The sequence below is a fragment of the Aquarana catesbeiana genome, linkage group LG04, assembly GCF_042186555.1.
Source record: "Aquarana catesbeiana isolate 2022-GZ linkage group LG04, ASM4218655v1, whole genome shotgun sequence".
Classification (NCBI taxonomy): domain Eukaryota; kingdom Metazoa; phylum Chordata; class Amphibia; order Anura; family Ranidae; genus Aquarana; species Aquarana catesbeiana.
Genome location: NC_133327.1, coordinates 369,365,922 through 369,382,808, shown reverse-complemented (window position 1 = coordinate 369,382,808; position 16,887 = coordinate 369,365,922). Strand labels below are relative to the sequence as shown.

Sequence of the window (16,887 nt, the reverse complement as noted above, 5' to 3'; positions counted from 1 at the left end):
TGTGAATACATCTACACAGCAGGAGATCTTTTTACAATTTAACAGCATAGCAGTGAACTACATCTACAGATGTGTAAATAACTGTCTCGTGTGCACCATCTGCTGGCAGTGAGTGGATATGAAATATTTTTATACACTACTCATACAGTATTTGCCCAACTAAAATATATATATTTTTGTGTTTTTAGTCCTGAACATAGAAAAACATAAAAAAAATATAACAAAGAAAATGTATATTAAGGATACATGTAAATAATTGAAGCAACTATAATAGTTTTAATATGCTCTCAGTCTCTTCTACAAATGTATATTTTTTTGCTATGGTACCCAGCCTCATATTTTATGGGTCGCATCAAATATTTTGGTGAATATACCCATGTAACTGTAAAGACCAGTATGGTGTCAATTGCTAAAATACACTATGTTGCCAAACGTTTGTGGGCACTTTATCATTACCCCTGTATAAGCTTGTTGAACATCTCAAAACCATGAGCATTAATATACAGGGAGTCCCAAAAGTTGCCATACATAAGGGAAATTTAAAATTGTAGCTAAATTTACCTTTACTTCCAAAATATTCATTACAAAATTTTACAAAATATTAATAAAATATTTTCTACGTGTTGGCCACCTCTTTCTGCACACACACACACATACAAAGTCGTATCCCCTTTCATGGTAAACATGTTCCAAGATATCTGTTGTTATGCAAGTAATTGCATTACAAATTCGTTCCTCTAAATGATCCATGTTTCTAATCTTTTCCTTCTACACCATGGCTTTGAAGTGGCCCCACAAGTAAAAGGCGAGTGGGAAAAGATCAGGGGATGTCACAGGCCATTCTACAGGGGTGTGGTGACCAATCCACGAACGTGAAAACTGTTGATCCAACCATCGCTGTACGCTGATACCATAATGAGTTGGTGCCCTATGTATGGAGACTTTTGGGACGCCCTGTAGAGTTTGCTGTAACAGATTCCACTGTTATGGAAAGGCTTTCCATAAGATTTTGAATGCTTTTATGGAAATGTTTACTCAATTTATTAAAAAGGTGTTTGTGAGGTCAGGCATTGTTGTTGGATCACAGGTCTTAACTTGCATTTGGCATTCCAATTTATCCCAAAGATGCTCAGTAGAGTTGAGGTCAAAGCTCTGTGCAATGCCACTTGAGTTCTTCCACGCCAAATTCAAAAATATTTAAAATTTGAGCTGTTTCACTTTAAGAATGCCACCATTTTGAACAGCATATGTACAGGTTCATCTAAAAAAAAGTAAATTTATTTCAGTAATTCAATTCAAAAGGTGAAACTCGTATTATATAGATTCATTACACATAGAGTGAAATATGTCAAGTATTTTTTTCTTTTAATTTGAATGATTATGGAGTACAGCTAGTGAAAACCCAAAATTCAGTATCTCAGAAAATTTCAATATTGTGAAAATGTTCAATATTGTAGACTTATGGTGTCACACTCTAATCGGCTAATTACCTGTAAATGTTTCCTGAGACTTTAAACCTCTCAGTCTGGTTCAGTAGGTTACACAATCACGGGGAAGACTGCTGACTTGTCAGCTGTCCAGAAGACAGTCATTGACACCCTCCACAAGTCACAAAAGGTCATTGCTAAAGAAGCTGGCTGTTCACAGAGTGCTGTATCCACACATATTAATGGAAAGTTGAGTGGAAGGAAAAAGTGTGGTATAAAGAGGTGCACAAGTAGCAGGGTTAATCGCAGCCTTGAGAGGATTGTGAAGCAAAGGCCCTTCAAAATTTTGGGGGAGATTCACAAGCAGTGGACTACGGCTGGTGTCAGTGCTTCAAGAGCCACCACACGCAGACTTATCCAGGACATGGGCTACAACTGTCGCATTCCTTATGTCCAGGGTCGTAACTACCACCATAGCGACCCATGCGGGCGCTATGCGGCCTGCAGCCGAGTGGGGCCCAGTGAGGATAAGAGCACCGCCGGCACAGTCTCCCAGCCAGGGGAAGAGAGAGGAAAGGAAGAGGCGAGCTGTCCGCATCAGCAGAGAGCTGAATTGCCCGATGTAAGAGCTTTCATTAGAACTTCCAGTGTTCCCGGGGCTCACGTCACATAGCTCCACCTTTTGGACCGGTGCCTTTGATAGACAGAACGCCGATCCAATGCGGGACATGTGATGTCATCAAAGGCGTTGGGCCATGAGGTGGGGCTATGTGACGATGAGCCCCGGGAAGACAGGAAATTCAAATGAAAGCTATTACAGCGGGCAATCCCGCTCTCTGCTGATCCGGGTGGCTTGCCTCTTCCTCTGCATAGGTGGGGCTGTATGGGGCACAGGCAGACCAGGCTGTATTGGGCACAGGTCACGCTGTATGGGGCACAGGTCACGCTGTATTGGGCACAGGTCACGCTGTATTGGGCACAGGTCACGCTGTATTGGGCACAGGTCACGCTGCATTGGGCACAGGTCACGCTGTATGTGGCACAGGTCACGCTGCATTGACACTAGGGCAGCTGTGGGGGGGGGGGCTGTTTGCAGGGGGGCCCCATACAACATTTTGCTATGGGGCCCTGCTATTTCTAGTTATGCCCCTGCCCCCAGACACTATATTTAACCCCTTCCCGCCGACCGTACGCACATATGCGTACTCGGCTTTCCGGAGTTATACCGGGATGATGCCCGCAGCTGCAGGCATCATCCCGGTACCGTTGTTTTCAGCGGGCGATCGGCTACCCAAGTATAACAACCGATGTGGCTAAAAGCCACTCGGTTGTTATACCGGAGGAGCGGGAGGGGACATCCCCCCCCTCCCGCCGCCTCCCGCCGCTGTTACCGGGCCTCCCGTGCGATCGGGAGGCCCGGTGTCCAATCGGGAATCTTCGGAGGCTGGGGGCGGGCTGGAACGAAGCTGTGAGCGGCTTCGTTCCAGCCTTCATGTTGTAAACGCGGAAGCGACGTCATGACGTCACTTCCCGTTTACTCGGCTGCCAATGGCGCCGAATTTAAAAAAGTACACAGTATTCAGAATCGCCGTTTTCGGCGATCTGAATACTTTGAAGTGTAAAGGAGTACCTGTCACCACCTATTACTGTCACAAGGGATGTTTACATTGCTTGTGACAGCAATAAAAGTTAAAAAAAAAAAAAAAAAAAAAATTTTTAAACACAATTTATAAAAGTACAAAAATAAATAAAAAAAAAAAAAAAAAAAAATTTTTTAAAGTGCCCCTGTCCCCGCGAGCTCGCGCAGCGAAGAAAACGCATACGGAAGTCGCGCCCGCATATGTAAACGGTGTTCAAACCACACATGTGAGGTATCGCCGCGATCGTCAGAGCGAGAGCAATCATTCTAGCCCTAGACCTCCTCTGTAGCTCAAACCTGGTAACTGTAAAAAAATTTTAAAGCGTCGCCTATGGAAATTCATAGGTACCGTAGTTCGTCGCCATTCCACGAGTGCGTGCAATTATAAAGGGTGACATGTTTGGTATCTATTTACTCGGCGTAACATCATCTTTCACATTATACAAAAAAATTGGGGTAACTTTACTGTTTGGATTTTTTAAAATTCATGAAAGTGTCACTTATCCAAAAATTTGCGTTTAAAACACCGCTGCACAAATACCGTGTGATAAAAAATATTGCAACAATCGCCATTTTATTCTCTAGATTCTCTTCTAAAAAAATATATATAATGTTTGGGGGTTCTAAGTAATTTTCTAGCAAAAAATACGGATTTTAACTTGTAAACACCAAATTTCAAAAATAGGCTTAGTCATGAAAGGGTTAAAGGAATTTTTCATTTTTATTGTTGCACTTTAAGCATAATTAAAATCACTGCTCCTGAAAAACTATTGTTTAAAAAATAAAATAAAATTTATTTATACATGTCCTGCGGCTTCGGCCTAGTCCGCGGTGTCCGGCCTCTCGGACTAGGCCGAAGCCGTGGCCTCACCTAAAAACTCCTGCCCGCAGCTCCTCAGGACCGGTGCGGTGTCAGCGCCAGTACTGGTGGAAAAACAAAAAAAAAAAAATCTAAAAAAAAATCGATTTGCTTAAAATTTGAATCGATTTGACCTCTCAACTCAATTCTAAACGATTTTTTCCAAAGCCCTATCACTAAGTCAATATACTGTAGTTGTTAGGAATGAATTTCATTCACGACAGCTCAAAACATTGCTGTCACAGAGATCATCACAAACAAAGTGTAAAAAAGAAAAAAAAAAATAATCCCTGATCACCCCCTCCAGAATAGTACAGTGTCACTACAGTGACAATGATCTACTCTGAGACAGGTCATCATAGTTTGTAGATTCTATAACTTTAATTCAAACCAATGAATATACACTATGGCTCCATGCACACTGGACGTTAAAACAACATTATAAAAACGCCGGTAGCCTTGCAGTTAGTCTTTCAACGTTTAACGTTTTTGCAATAGCGTTTTTTTTTTGTTCAATGGATCAGAAACTTAAAAAAAAAAATGATGGTGAGGTTTTTGAGCGTTTGGCGTTTTTTGTGGTCAGAAAAAACAACGCGATTTTATGCCGTTCAGAAAACGGCCCATAAACTCCACTGCTGATAAACATCCAAAAATGTCCATGTATGCATGGACACATAGGATAACATAGAGGGGAGTTTATGGGCTGTTAAAAAAAAAAAAAAACACCAAAAAACTACCGTTTATGAGCTTCAGTGTTCATGGAGCCTTACTGGGATATTTTTTTTTTTTTAACCAAACAGATGTAGCAGAATACATTTCGGCCTAAATTTATGAAGAAATTTGATCTTATTGGAAATGTTTTAAACAGGGCTTGGAAGATTGGCGGCGGGGACACCCCGTTGTTTGAGATCTCCCAAGGTACCCTATCAGGGTTGGGGTTTGGCTCCACTATTGAGTCCCCAGTCATAATACTGGAAGGCTTCTATGGATTGATTGGCCATTGGTTTGAATTATAAAAAGGGTTAGTTCTCAGGCATGGGAGATATTACAGCTATCCACGTCAACTACAAGTAAAATCGTCTATTTGACTCGTCTACCCTCGGCATTTAAGTTTATAGTGATTCATCCCATTCCACCATACTTGGTCCACTTAAAGGGGTTGTAAAGATTTGCGTTTTTTCACTTTAATGCATCCTATGCATTAAGGTGAAAAAACATCCCACAATACTGGCCCCCCCAGGCCCCCCGTTTTACTTACCTGAGCCCCTAAACTTGCTGCGCTCGCCCCCGATGTCCTCTTGGCCGGTCAGCCTGGCCATTGATCGGCTAGAGTGGATGGATTGAAAGCAGCGCAGCCATTGGCTGCGCCATTTTTTTTTTTGCTGATCCGAAAATGATCCGATCCGTGACTCTGATTCGAGGAACGGTCCGAACCGTGAGTTTTTTGATCCATTGCACCCCTAATGGATACAGATTAAAAACCCATCAATGATAATTGCACATATCTCTCCGAACCAGATGGTTCAGAGAGCGATCTGAATACTTTAACCACTTCAGCCCCGGAAGGATTTACCCCCTTCCTGACCAGAGCACTTTTTACAATTTGGCACTGCGTCGCTTTAACTGCTAATTGCGCGGTCATGCAATGCTGTACCCAAACGAAATTTGTGTCCTTTTCTTCCCACAAATAGAGCTTTCTTTTGATGGTATTTGATCACCTCTGCCATTTTTATTTTTTGCGCTATAAATGGAAAAAGACCGAAAATTTTGAAAAAAAATTATATTTTCTACTTTTTGTTATAAAAAAAATCCAATAAACTCAATTTTAGTCATACATTTAGGCCAAAATTAATTCGGCCACATGTCTTTGGTAAAAAAAATGTCAATAAGCGTATATTTATTGGTTTGCGCAAAAGTTATAGCGTCTACAAGCTAGGGTACATTTTCTGGAATTTACACAGCTTTTAGTTTATGACTGTCTATGCCATTTCTTGAGGTGCTAAAATGGCAGGGCAGTACAACCCCCCCCCCCCAAATGACCCCATTTTGGAAAGTAGACACCCCAAGGAAATTGCTGAGAGGCATGTTGAGCCCATTGAATATTAATTTTTTTTGTCCCAAGTGATTGAATAATGACAAAAAAAATTACAAAAAGTTGTCACTAAATGATATATTGCTTACACAGGCCATAGGCATATGTGGAATTGCACCCCAAAATACATTTAGCTGCTTCTCCTGAGTATGGGGATACCACGTTACCATGTGTGGGACTTTTTGGGAGCCTAGCCGTGTATGGGGCCCCGAAAACCAATCACCGCCTTCAGGATTTCTAAGGGTGTACATTTTTGATTTCACTCTTCACTGCCTATCACAGTTTCGGAGGCCATGGAATGCCCAGGTGGCACAAACCCCCCAAATGACCCCATTTTGGAAGGTAGACACCCCAAGCTATTTGCTGAGAGGCATGGGGAGTATTTTGCAGCTCTCATTTGTTTTTGAAAATGAAGAAAGACAAGAAAAAACATTTTTTTTTCCTTTTTTTTAATTTTCAAAACTTTGTGACAAAAAGTGAGGTCTGCAAAATACTCACTATACCTCTCAGCAAATAGCTTGGGGTGTCTACTTTCCAAAATAGGGTAATTTGGGGGGTTTTGTGCTACCTGGGCATTCCATGGCCTCCGAAACTGTGATAGGCAGTGAAGAGTGAAATCAAAAATTTACGCCCTTAGAAAGCCTGAAGGCGGTGCTTGGTTTTCGGGGTCCCGTAAGCGGCTAGGCTCCCAAAAAGTTTCACACATGTGGTATCCTCGTACTCAGGACAAGCAACAGAATGTATTTTGGGGTGTAATTTCACATATTCCCATGGCATGTTTGAGCAATATATCATTTAGTGACAACTTTGTGCAAAAAAAAAAAAAAAATTTGTCTCTTTCCCGCAACTTGTGTCACAATATAAAATATTCCCTGGACTCGACATGCCTCTCAGCAAATAGCTTGGGGTGTCTACTTTCCAAAATGGGGTCATTTGGGGGGGGTTTGAACTGTCCTGGCATTTTATGCACAACATTTAGAAGCTTATGTCACACATCACCCACTCTTCTAACCACTTGAAGACAAAGCCCTTTCTGACACTTTTTGTTTACATGAAAAAAATTTTTTTTTTTTGCAAGAAAATTACTTTGAACCCCCAAACATTATATATTTTTTTAAAAACAAATGCCCTACAGATTAAAATGGTGGGTGTTTCATTTTTTTTTTTCACACAGTATTTGCGCAGCGATTTTTCTAACGCATTTTTGGGGAAAAAACACACTTTTTTAAATTTTAATGCACTAAAACACACTATAAATGTTTGATGAAATAAAAAAGATGATCTTAGGCCGAGTACATGGATACCAAACATGACATGCTTTACAATTGCGCACAAATGTGCAGTGGCAACAAAATAAATACATTTTTAAAAGCCTTTACAGGTTACCACTTTAGATTTACAGAGGAGGTCTACTGCTAAAATTACTGCCCTCGATCTGACCTTCGCGGTGATACCTCAGATGCAATTGCTGTTTACATTTGACGCCAGACCGACGGTTGCGTTCGCCTTAGAGTGAGAGCAGGGGGGGACAGGTTTGCTTTTTTTTTTTTGCTTTTTTTTTTTTTGCTTTTTTATCTTATTTTTAAACTGTTCCTTTCATTTTTTTTTAATCATTTTTATTATTATCTCAGGGAATGTAAATATCCCCTATGATAGCAATAGGTAGTGACAGGTACTCTTTTTTGAAAAAATTGGGGTCTATTAGACCCTAGATCTCTCCTCTGCCCTCAAAGCATCTGACCACACCAAGATCGGTGTGATAAAATGCTTTCCCAATTTCCCAATGGCGCTGTTTACAATCGGCGAAAACTAAGTCATGAAATGCTCGTAGCTTCCGGTTTCTTAGGCCATAGAGATGTTTGGAGCCACTCTGGTCTCTGATCAGCTCTATGGTCAGCTGGCTGAATCACCGGCTGCACTCTCAGGTTCCCTGTTGAGACAGGAGAGCCAGAGAAAAACACGGAAGACGGTGTCATCATTCCCTCCCACTGCTTGTAAAAGCAGTCTAGAGGCCAATTAGCCGCTAGGATTGCTTTTACATGAAAGCCAACCGCTGGCTGAAAAGAATGATACCAGGATGATACCTAAACCTGCAGGCATCATTCTGGTATAACCACTCAAAGTCGTGAATGGCGTACCTGAAGACAAAAAAATGGTTAACAATAAAACACAGTAAACGGTAAAGTATAAAAAATTGCATACCTGAAAAGCAAACATGATAAAACATAATAACAATAAAACATTGCAGAATAGAATACAGTAAAAAAGAGCAGAACAATAGAGAGAATAGAGAGAGAGAGAGAGAACAATAAAACGACAACTATTCTTTTTTATTTAATATATATATATTTTTTATTTTTTACACTTTTTTTTGTAACTAACTTTTATAACTGTAACCGGTTCCAGGTTCGGGTCTCTCAAAATGCAATGGCATCTTGGGAGACCCTGTGAAAGTGTGCCTAGTCTGTGCAATGCTGTACCCTACGCTAATACTCAACTAGTGAATGGTAGCGTTCAAAACATTCACCAATGCAAAGACCAGGATTGTCAGGACAGGGGGAAAAATAATAGCGGGTGTCACGCCTATATTCGCGCTTGCTGCAGACACTACATCTTTTTTGGGGGGGTTCGTTGGGTAGGGGTACTCGGGAGGACATAAAGAAAATGCCTCTCATGCAGCCGACTGCATTTGGTTGGGGATGTGAATGGGGGAAGTACGGGCGCTGCAGAAGTGGTGGGTTCCCAATTAGGATTGGCGAATGCAGCAGGAAGGGCATTATGGGCACGACAGGCCTGTTTGTCTTCTTCTTGGTGGCAGCGGGACACTACTTGTGCTTGCCACCTTACCAGCTTGAACTGCACTTATGGGACTCGCCACATCACCAAGTGTTACTGCAGTGCTGGTTTGACTACGACCGGGGTGTACTAGGCCGCTGGTGCTTGCCAGTTCACCAAAACGCTACCAAAAAAACTGTTAGCAATCACAGGGATCAGGCCTGACTCTGCAAACACTGCAGTTATGTGTTTAGTGTTTTGTAAGTGACAGTGATCGATCGATACTGCACTTGGGTGGGCTGGGCTGGGCCGGGCGGAGGGGCAAAACGCAGGTGCTAGCAGGTATCTGGGCTGATCCCGCTAACACTGCGTTTTTGGGAACCCTAAACTGCTGGGGACGCTAGTACAGATCTGATCGGATCAGATATTGATCCGTTCAGATACTATACCACTAAGGGAGGTGTACGGTGCGTGCGTGGGTGTTAGCGGTACTGGCGCTAACCTGACGCTGCCTGGGGCTGGTGCTTTCCAGTTCACCAAAATGCTACCAAAAAAACTGTTAGCGATCGCAGGGATCAGGCCTGACTCTGCGAACGCTGCAGTTATGCGTTTTGTAAGTGACAGTGATCGATACTGCACTTGGGTGGGCTGGGCTGGGCCGGGCGGAGGGGCAAAACGCAGGTGCTAGCAGGTATCTGGGCTGATCCCGCTAACACTGCGTTTTTGGGAACCCTAAACTGTTGGGGACGCTAGTATAGATCTGATCGGATCAGATATTGATTTGTTCAGATACTATACCACTATGGGAGGCGTATGCTGCGTGCGTGGGTGTTAGCGGTACTGGCGCTAACCTGACGCTGCCTGGGGCAACGCATATCACCGCCGGGCGATCAGGGGGCTAAACCTTTATTAGGTAATAAACGACAGGTGCCCTGACACTATAAAAAATAAACGAACTAACCAGCGTCACCTGTAACGGTTATACGGTGATCACTGGTGAAAGGGTTAACTAGGGGGCAATCAAGGGGTTAAAACATTTATTAGGTAGTAAATGGGGGTCCCTGACGCTATAAAACGCTGATGGCGAACCTAAATATTTACCTCCCTAACTAGCGTCACCAGTGACACTAATACAGCGATCAGAAAAATGATTGCTTAGTGACACTGGCGACAGGGGGTGATCAAGGGGTTAAAACTTTATTAGGGGGGGTTAGGGGGGTACCCTAGACCTAAAGAGGGCTAACACTAACTGCCCTACCACACTAACTGTCACAAACTGACACCAATGCAGTAATCAGAAAAAAAAAAACTGCTTGGTGTCAGTGTGACGGGGGGGGGGGGGAGGGGTGATCGGGGGTGTAATGAGTGCCTGGCATGTTCTACTGTGTGTGTTGTGCACTCACATCGATGTCTTCTCTCCTCGGCACCGGAACGGAAAATACCGAGCCGAGGAGAGATGACATCATTTCCTCTGCCTCTGTGTACTATACAGAGGCAGGGGAATGATCTGATTGGCTGGGAGCGATCGCGAGGGGGGGGGGGCACGAATGGATGGCCTCCCCCTCACCTCTCATCGCTGCCGGACAGAAGCCGACCGCCTCGGGCACGTGATTCTGCCTGCCCGTGCCATTCTGCTGACATACATCGGCGTGAAGCGGTTGGCAAGTGGTTAAAGTGTATAGGAGGGATTTGGGGTCTTTTAGACCACCGATCCCTCCATAAAAAGAGTACTTGTCACTGCCTATTACTGTCACAAGGGATGCTTACTTTCCTTGTAACAGCAATAAAATCGATCAGAATTTTTTTTTTAAAGTGACAATGTAAAAAAAGAAAAAAAAGGAACAAAAAAGAAAAAAGTAAAAAAAAAAGTTTTTTTAAAGTGCCCCCGCGTGCTTAGACAGCAAAGAAAACGCATGCGTAAGTCGCGCCTGCATATGTAAACAGTGTTCAAACCACACCTGAGGTATCGCCGCGATAGTTAGAACAATAATTCTAGCACCAGACCTTCTCTGTACCTCTAACCTGGTAACCGTTAAATGTTTTTAAAGCGTCGCCTATGGAGATTTTTTAAGTACCGTAGTTTGTCGCCATTCCACGAGTGTGCGCAATTTCAAAAGCGTGACATGTTAGGTATCTATTTACTCGGCGTAACATCCATCTTTCACATTTTACAAAAAGAAAAAAATTGGGCTAACTTTACTGTTTTGTTTTCATGAAAGTCCCCCCCCCCCCCAAAAAAAAGTGCATTTGAAAGACCGCTGCGCAAATACCATGTGACATAAAATAATGCAATGATCGCTATTATATTCTCTAGGGTCACTGCTATATATATATATATATATATATATATATATATATATATGTATATATAATATTTTTTTTGGGGGGGGTTTCTGATTAATTTTCTAGCAAAAAAATACAGATTTTAACTTGTAAGCAACAAGTGTCAGAAATAGCCTTTAGGCATGAAAGGGATATGTGGGGGGGAGGGGTAGAACAGGCACAGACCATTCTGTATAGATGTTACAGGCATCTATAGCACACACATAGTCCATAGCACTGTTCAAAGTGAGGAACTACAGGTCCCCCATTATAATATCATTGCTCCTGGTTACCGCTGGCTCCCATGGCACCAACATACACCATAGCGTTGTACAATTAGAGGACATAGAGGTCTAGGTGAGCTCCCAGTATATCATCGCTCCCTGCCGCCTTCTATAGCGCCGACACTCTCCATAGCGTAGTACAAAGCGAGACCCTACAGAGGTGATGAGATCATTAGAATATCATTGCTTCTGGTTATTACTGACCTCTATAGCACCTGCATAGACCACAGCGCTGTACAAAGGGGGGGGTCACGCAGTAATTGGGCAGTCGTGTTCTTTCTAATGATTAGGCACGCCCCCTATAGCACCTGCACAGTCCATAGCGTTGTACGAAGTGAGGACATGCAGGTCTATGGGGGGCTTCTATTATAATAGTTTTGCTTTCTATAGCACCAACACTGTCTGTAGTGCCTGTCCTGCCCCGTCCCATCCCATCCTATCCCATCCGGTGAAGCTCACCACGATGAGGTAGACCTTGTCCAGGCTGAAGTTGGGGATGACGGTCACCATCTCCTTCTCCGCCAGGAACTCCACCTCGCAGGCGTCCATCGCACAAAAAGCTCTTTTTTTTCCCGCGCTCACCTCTCCAGCCAATCACGGGCCACATGTGTTCCAGGGCAGGAGCGGGCTCAGCGAGGCGTGGAACGGAAAACACACAGAAGCCGGGGTTGTAAAAATTTCTCCGTCACTCACACAGCTGACGGCGGGGCATTAGCGCGCAAGCGCGACTTCACTGGCCTTAATCGCGCATGCGCTGGAGATATTCGCAGTCCAGAAATATTATGGTCACGAGCGGGCGGGCGGAGGCGGAGAGATGGTTAAAACATCAGCACCAGCCCCGCCCACCCCACCCCTCTAACACGCCCCGAATCGCGCATGCGCAAAGTTTATGTTTATGGTCGAGAAAATTTATGGACTCAAGTGGGCGGTCAGAGGCGGAGAGTTGGTGGGAGGGGGAGATAAAGCGAAGCTTGGAGTCGGGGCGGGCCCTCCGTGCATAGCACTGTCTGTATACATTGTTCTGTCATCAAACGCTGCAAATGTGCCCATCTCCCACTGTGCCCATCAAATGCTGCAACTGTGCCCATCAAACGCTGCAACTGTGCCCATCTGCCACTATGCCCATCAAATGCTGCAACTGTGCCCATCAAACGCTGCAACTGTGCCCACCATATGCAGACACTTGTGCCCGTTGTACGCAGCCACTTGTGCCCCTAAAATGCAGCCATTTGTGCCCATCATATCACACCTTACGGGATAAATTTAATTATTTATTTACTAGTTTTTATTACCATTTTCTCAGATGACCAAGGGGCAAGGGGCCTTTTGAACCCATGGTGATATTCCTCAGTGGTAGGACGCCCCAGGGCCGATCCCAGACAGGGTGCACGGGATGCAGTGCACCCGGGCGCCAGAGAGGTGGGGGCGCTGAAGTGCCAGAGTGCTCCCCTCCCTCCTCCTCCTCCTCCTCTCTGTGTCCAGAGGCGCCTCCCTCCGCAGGTCACAGATGCCGCTGTAGTTTTCGTGGCTCAAGCGGCAGCCCGTCCCCCCCTAACTCCTCCTGTCAGGGGGGGTGGTTTGTCCTGGGAGGGGTCTACACCCAGGAAAGTACACCCAGAACCCCAGAGGGAGAGGGCAGTGCTGGGAGAACACCATCAGAGAGAGAACCCCGCTGCCCTGCGCCACAAGAGGGAAAGCCACACAGCCTAGCACCATCCCTGGCCGGGAAAGGAATGGGGTCATTGCAGGAATACAGATCTAGGTGCTACCCAGCGGAGTCGCCACGGGCAATTCAGAGTGAGCTGACTCCTGATCAGAGGAACCATTGCTGTATCGCTGGGTCAGGTGAGAGGGCCGATCGGCCATTATCTACTAACGTCCATAGGAACTGCAGTCTCTGACCATCTCCTCTATTATATCTGCAGTCTCTGACCATCTCCTGTACCATGTCTGCAGTCTCTGACCATCTCCTGTATTATGTCTGCAGTCTCTGACCATCTCCTGTACTATGATTGCAGTCTCTGACCATCTCTTGTATCATGTCTGCAGTCTCTGACCATCTCCTGTACCATGTCTGCAGTCTCTGACCATCTCCTGTACCATTATTGCAGTCTCTGACCGTCTCTTGTATCATGTCTGCATTCTCTGACCATCTCCTGTATTATGTCTGCAGTCTCTGACCATCTCCTGTATCATTTCTACAGTCTCTGACTGTCTCTTGTATCATGTCTACAGTCTCTGACCTTCTCCTATATTATGTCTGCAGTCTCTGACCGTCTCTTGTATCATGTCTGCAGTCTCTGACCATCTCCTGTATTATGTCTGCAGTCTCTGACCATCTCCTGTATCATGTCTACAGTCTCTGACTGTCTCTTGTTTCATGTCTACAGTCTCTGACCTTCTCCTATATTATGTCTGCAGTCTCTGACCGTCTCTTGTATCATGTCTGCAGTCTCTGACCATCTCCTGTATTATGTCTGCAGTCTCTGACCATCTCCTGTATCATGTCTGCAATCTCTGACCATCTCTTGTATCATGTCTGTAGTCTCTTACCATCTCTTCCTTGTATCATGTCTGCAGTCTCTGACCATCTCCTGTATTATGTCTGCAGTCTCTGACCATCTCTCATGCTTGCAGTCTCTGACCATCTCCTGTATTATGTCTGCAGTCTCTGACCATCTCTTCTACCATGTCTGCAGTCTTTGACCGTATTACGTCTAGGGGCTCTTTCTAACAGACAGCCCTCTGTGTGTGCATCAGAGAGACTCCCCTCCAGGTCTCATTAGTGTACTCCTCTTTCTGTATTTTCTTTACTGTTAAGAGATCATGAGAGGATCCCAAGGTAACGAAGACTTCTAAGGGGAGCATCTCTGTGTTTGAGTCGTTGCCATAGAAACAGTTGTAAAGGGGAGGGGTTGGTAAGATGACCACTCCCCTTTTGTGGGGGCGCCAGAAATATTTCTGCACCCAGGCGTCTGTGACCCTAGGATGGGCCCTGGGACGCCCTTTGTGTTCAGTCCTGGTGTTGGTCCTGTGTGTCCCCTGATGTGAAGCTCTGGCCTGTGGATTCGATCACTGGCGGCAAACTGTTCATTCCCATTTTTCCTGAAGCTGGATGCTACCTTGATGTTGGCTCAAAAGTGATTATTAGAATCTTTCAAATGTGCTAAACTAGGTTTTTTGCATGTTTAATGTATACGACCATAAAATTGCTATGTAACAGTTATGTCCGCTTACTCTGTAATTTTTGTAAAATACTTTCATATAAATACATATTTCACCATTATCCCCTGAAGAAGAGGTCTAACTACTTACAACCTTGAAATGCGTCGGACTTTCTGTCCCAGCCCATTGCTTGGACAGCTGTGTGTGGTGCCTTTTTAGTATTGTTGTATCAGATCTATATACACATCTTGTTTGCTAACATCCAACTCTACCTGCATCCATCTCTTTTATTATTGTCATGTTTTAACTTTTTGTAATAAATTTATATTTTTGAATTAATTACTGCTTGAAGACTCCTGCCTTTTAAAGTCCCACAAGAGGAAAAATCTTTGCTTTTTGCAAAAACGCATTAAGAACACGCGTGCAGAAACGCACCCGGAACAGATCTGTAGTGCGTTTTTGTGGCGCGAACACGCCCTAAGTTACTGATATACCGTATTTATCGGCATATAACACGCACCCCAAGTTTAGGAGGGAATTTTAAGGAAAAAAACCTACATTTAAATGCCCATCAATGCAGCCTTATCAGTGTCCATCTGCAGCCTTGTCAGTGTCATTGCAGCCTTGTCAGTGTAACCTTGTCAGTGTAGCCTTGTCAGTGTCATTGCAGCCTTGTCATTGCAGCCTTGTCAGTGTCATTGCAGCCTTGTCATTGCAGCCTTGTCAGTGTAGCCTTGTCAGTGTCCATCTGCAGCCTTATCAGTGTCATTGCAGCCTTGTCAGTGTAGCCTTGTCATTGCAGCCTTGTCAGTGTCATTGCAGCCTTGTCAGTGTAGCCTTGTCAGTGTCATTGCAGCCTTGTCAGTGTAGGTTTGTCATTGCAGCCTTGTCAGTGTAACCTTGTCAGTGCAGCCTTGTCAGTGTAGCCTTGTCAGTGTAGCCTTGTCAGTGTCATTGCAGCCTTGTCAGTGTAGCCTTGTCAGTGTCATTACAGCCTTGTCAGTGTAACCTTGTCAGTGTAGCCTTGTCAGTGTCATTGCAGCCTTGTCAGTGTAGCCTTGTCATTGCAGCCTTGTCAGTGTAGCCTTGGCAGTGTAGCCTTGTCATTGCAGCCTTGTCAGTGTCATTACAGCCTTGTCAGTGTAGCCTTGTCAGTGTCATTGCAGCCTTGTCAGTGTCATTGCAGCCTTGTAATTGCAGCCTTGACAGTGTCATTGCAGCCTTGTCAGTGTCATTGCAGCCTTGTCATTGTAGCCTTATTGCAGCCTTGTCAGTGTCATTGCAGCCTTGTCAGTGTAGCCTTGTCATTGCAGCCTTGTCAGTGTCATTGCAGCCTTGTCATTGTCATTGCAGCCTTGTCAGTATCATTACAGCCTTGTCAGTGTAGCCTTGTCATTGCAGCCTTGCTCCAGTGTCTTGCAGCATTGTTATTGCAGCCTTCCAGTTTAAAAATGGCGCAGCCGAGATACAGAGCCGGAACTACATTAACCTCTTCAGCTCCGGAAGGTTTTACCCCCCCCCCCCCTTCATAACCAGGCCATTTTTTGTGATACAGCACTGCTAATTGCAACTGACAATTGCGCGGTCGTGCGACGCGGTACCCAAACAAAATTGATGTCCTTTTTTCCCACAAATAGAATTTTCTTTTGGTGGTACTTGATCACCTCTGCGTTTTTTTATTTTTTGCGCTATAAACAAAACAAAAAAACACTATTTTTTTACTTTCTGCTATAAAACACATCCAATAAAAAAAAAATGTAAAAAATCTAATTTCCTCATCAGTTTAGGCCAATATGTATTCTGCTACATATTTTTGGTAATACAATTCCCAATAAATGTGTAATGATTGGTTTGCGCAAAAGTTATAATGTCTACAAACTATAGGATATATTTATGCAATTTTTATTGATTGATTTATTGATTTTTCTTTTTAGTAAGGGCGGCAATCAGCAACTTATACCGCTATAAGTCGCTGATCGCCACCATTTCTAAAAAGAAATAGAAATTTAGTAGCTGAGCTGCCCAACCTGAGCTTATCTTCTAAATGGGGGGGGGGGGGGGGGGGATGGGGGTGCAGCTGGACATATCTATTTTAGATATAATATACACATAGTAACTGAGCTGGTCTGATAACGGGGGTGCTGCTGGACACAGCTATAATATATATATGTACAGTAGCTGAACCGCCAACCCTGAGCTGGTCTGATGAGGAGGAGTGAAACCATGATTTTACGCACCAGGTGACACCAAACCTAGTGACGCCACTGGGCTTGTCTCAGCTCAGTGAATGCAAACAAGAAGAAGGATCATTTTAGTTGCCGCAC

General features: G+C 44.3%; 1 protein-coding gene across 1 annotated transcript in view; it reads left to right on the top strand.

The window, feature by feature from the left end:
* The window catches only part of AK9 (adenylate kinase 9), a 162,697-nt gene that overhangs the window by 111,591 nt on the left and 34,219 nt on the right, over positions 1 to 16,887 (top strand).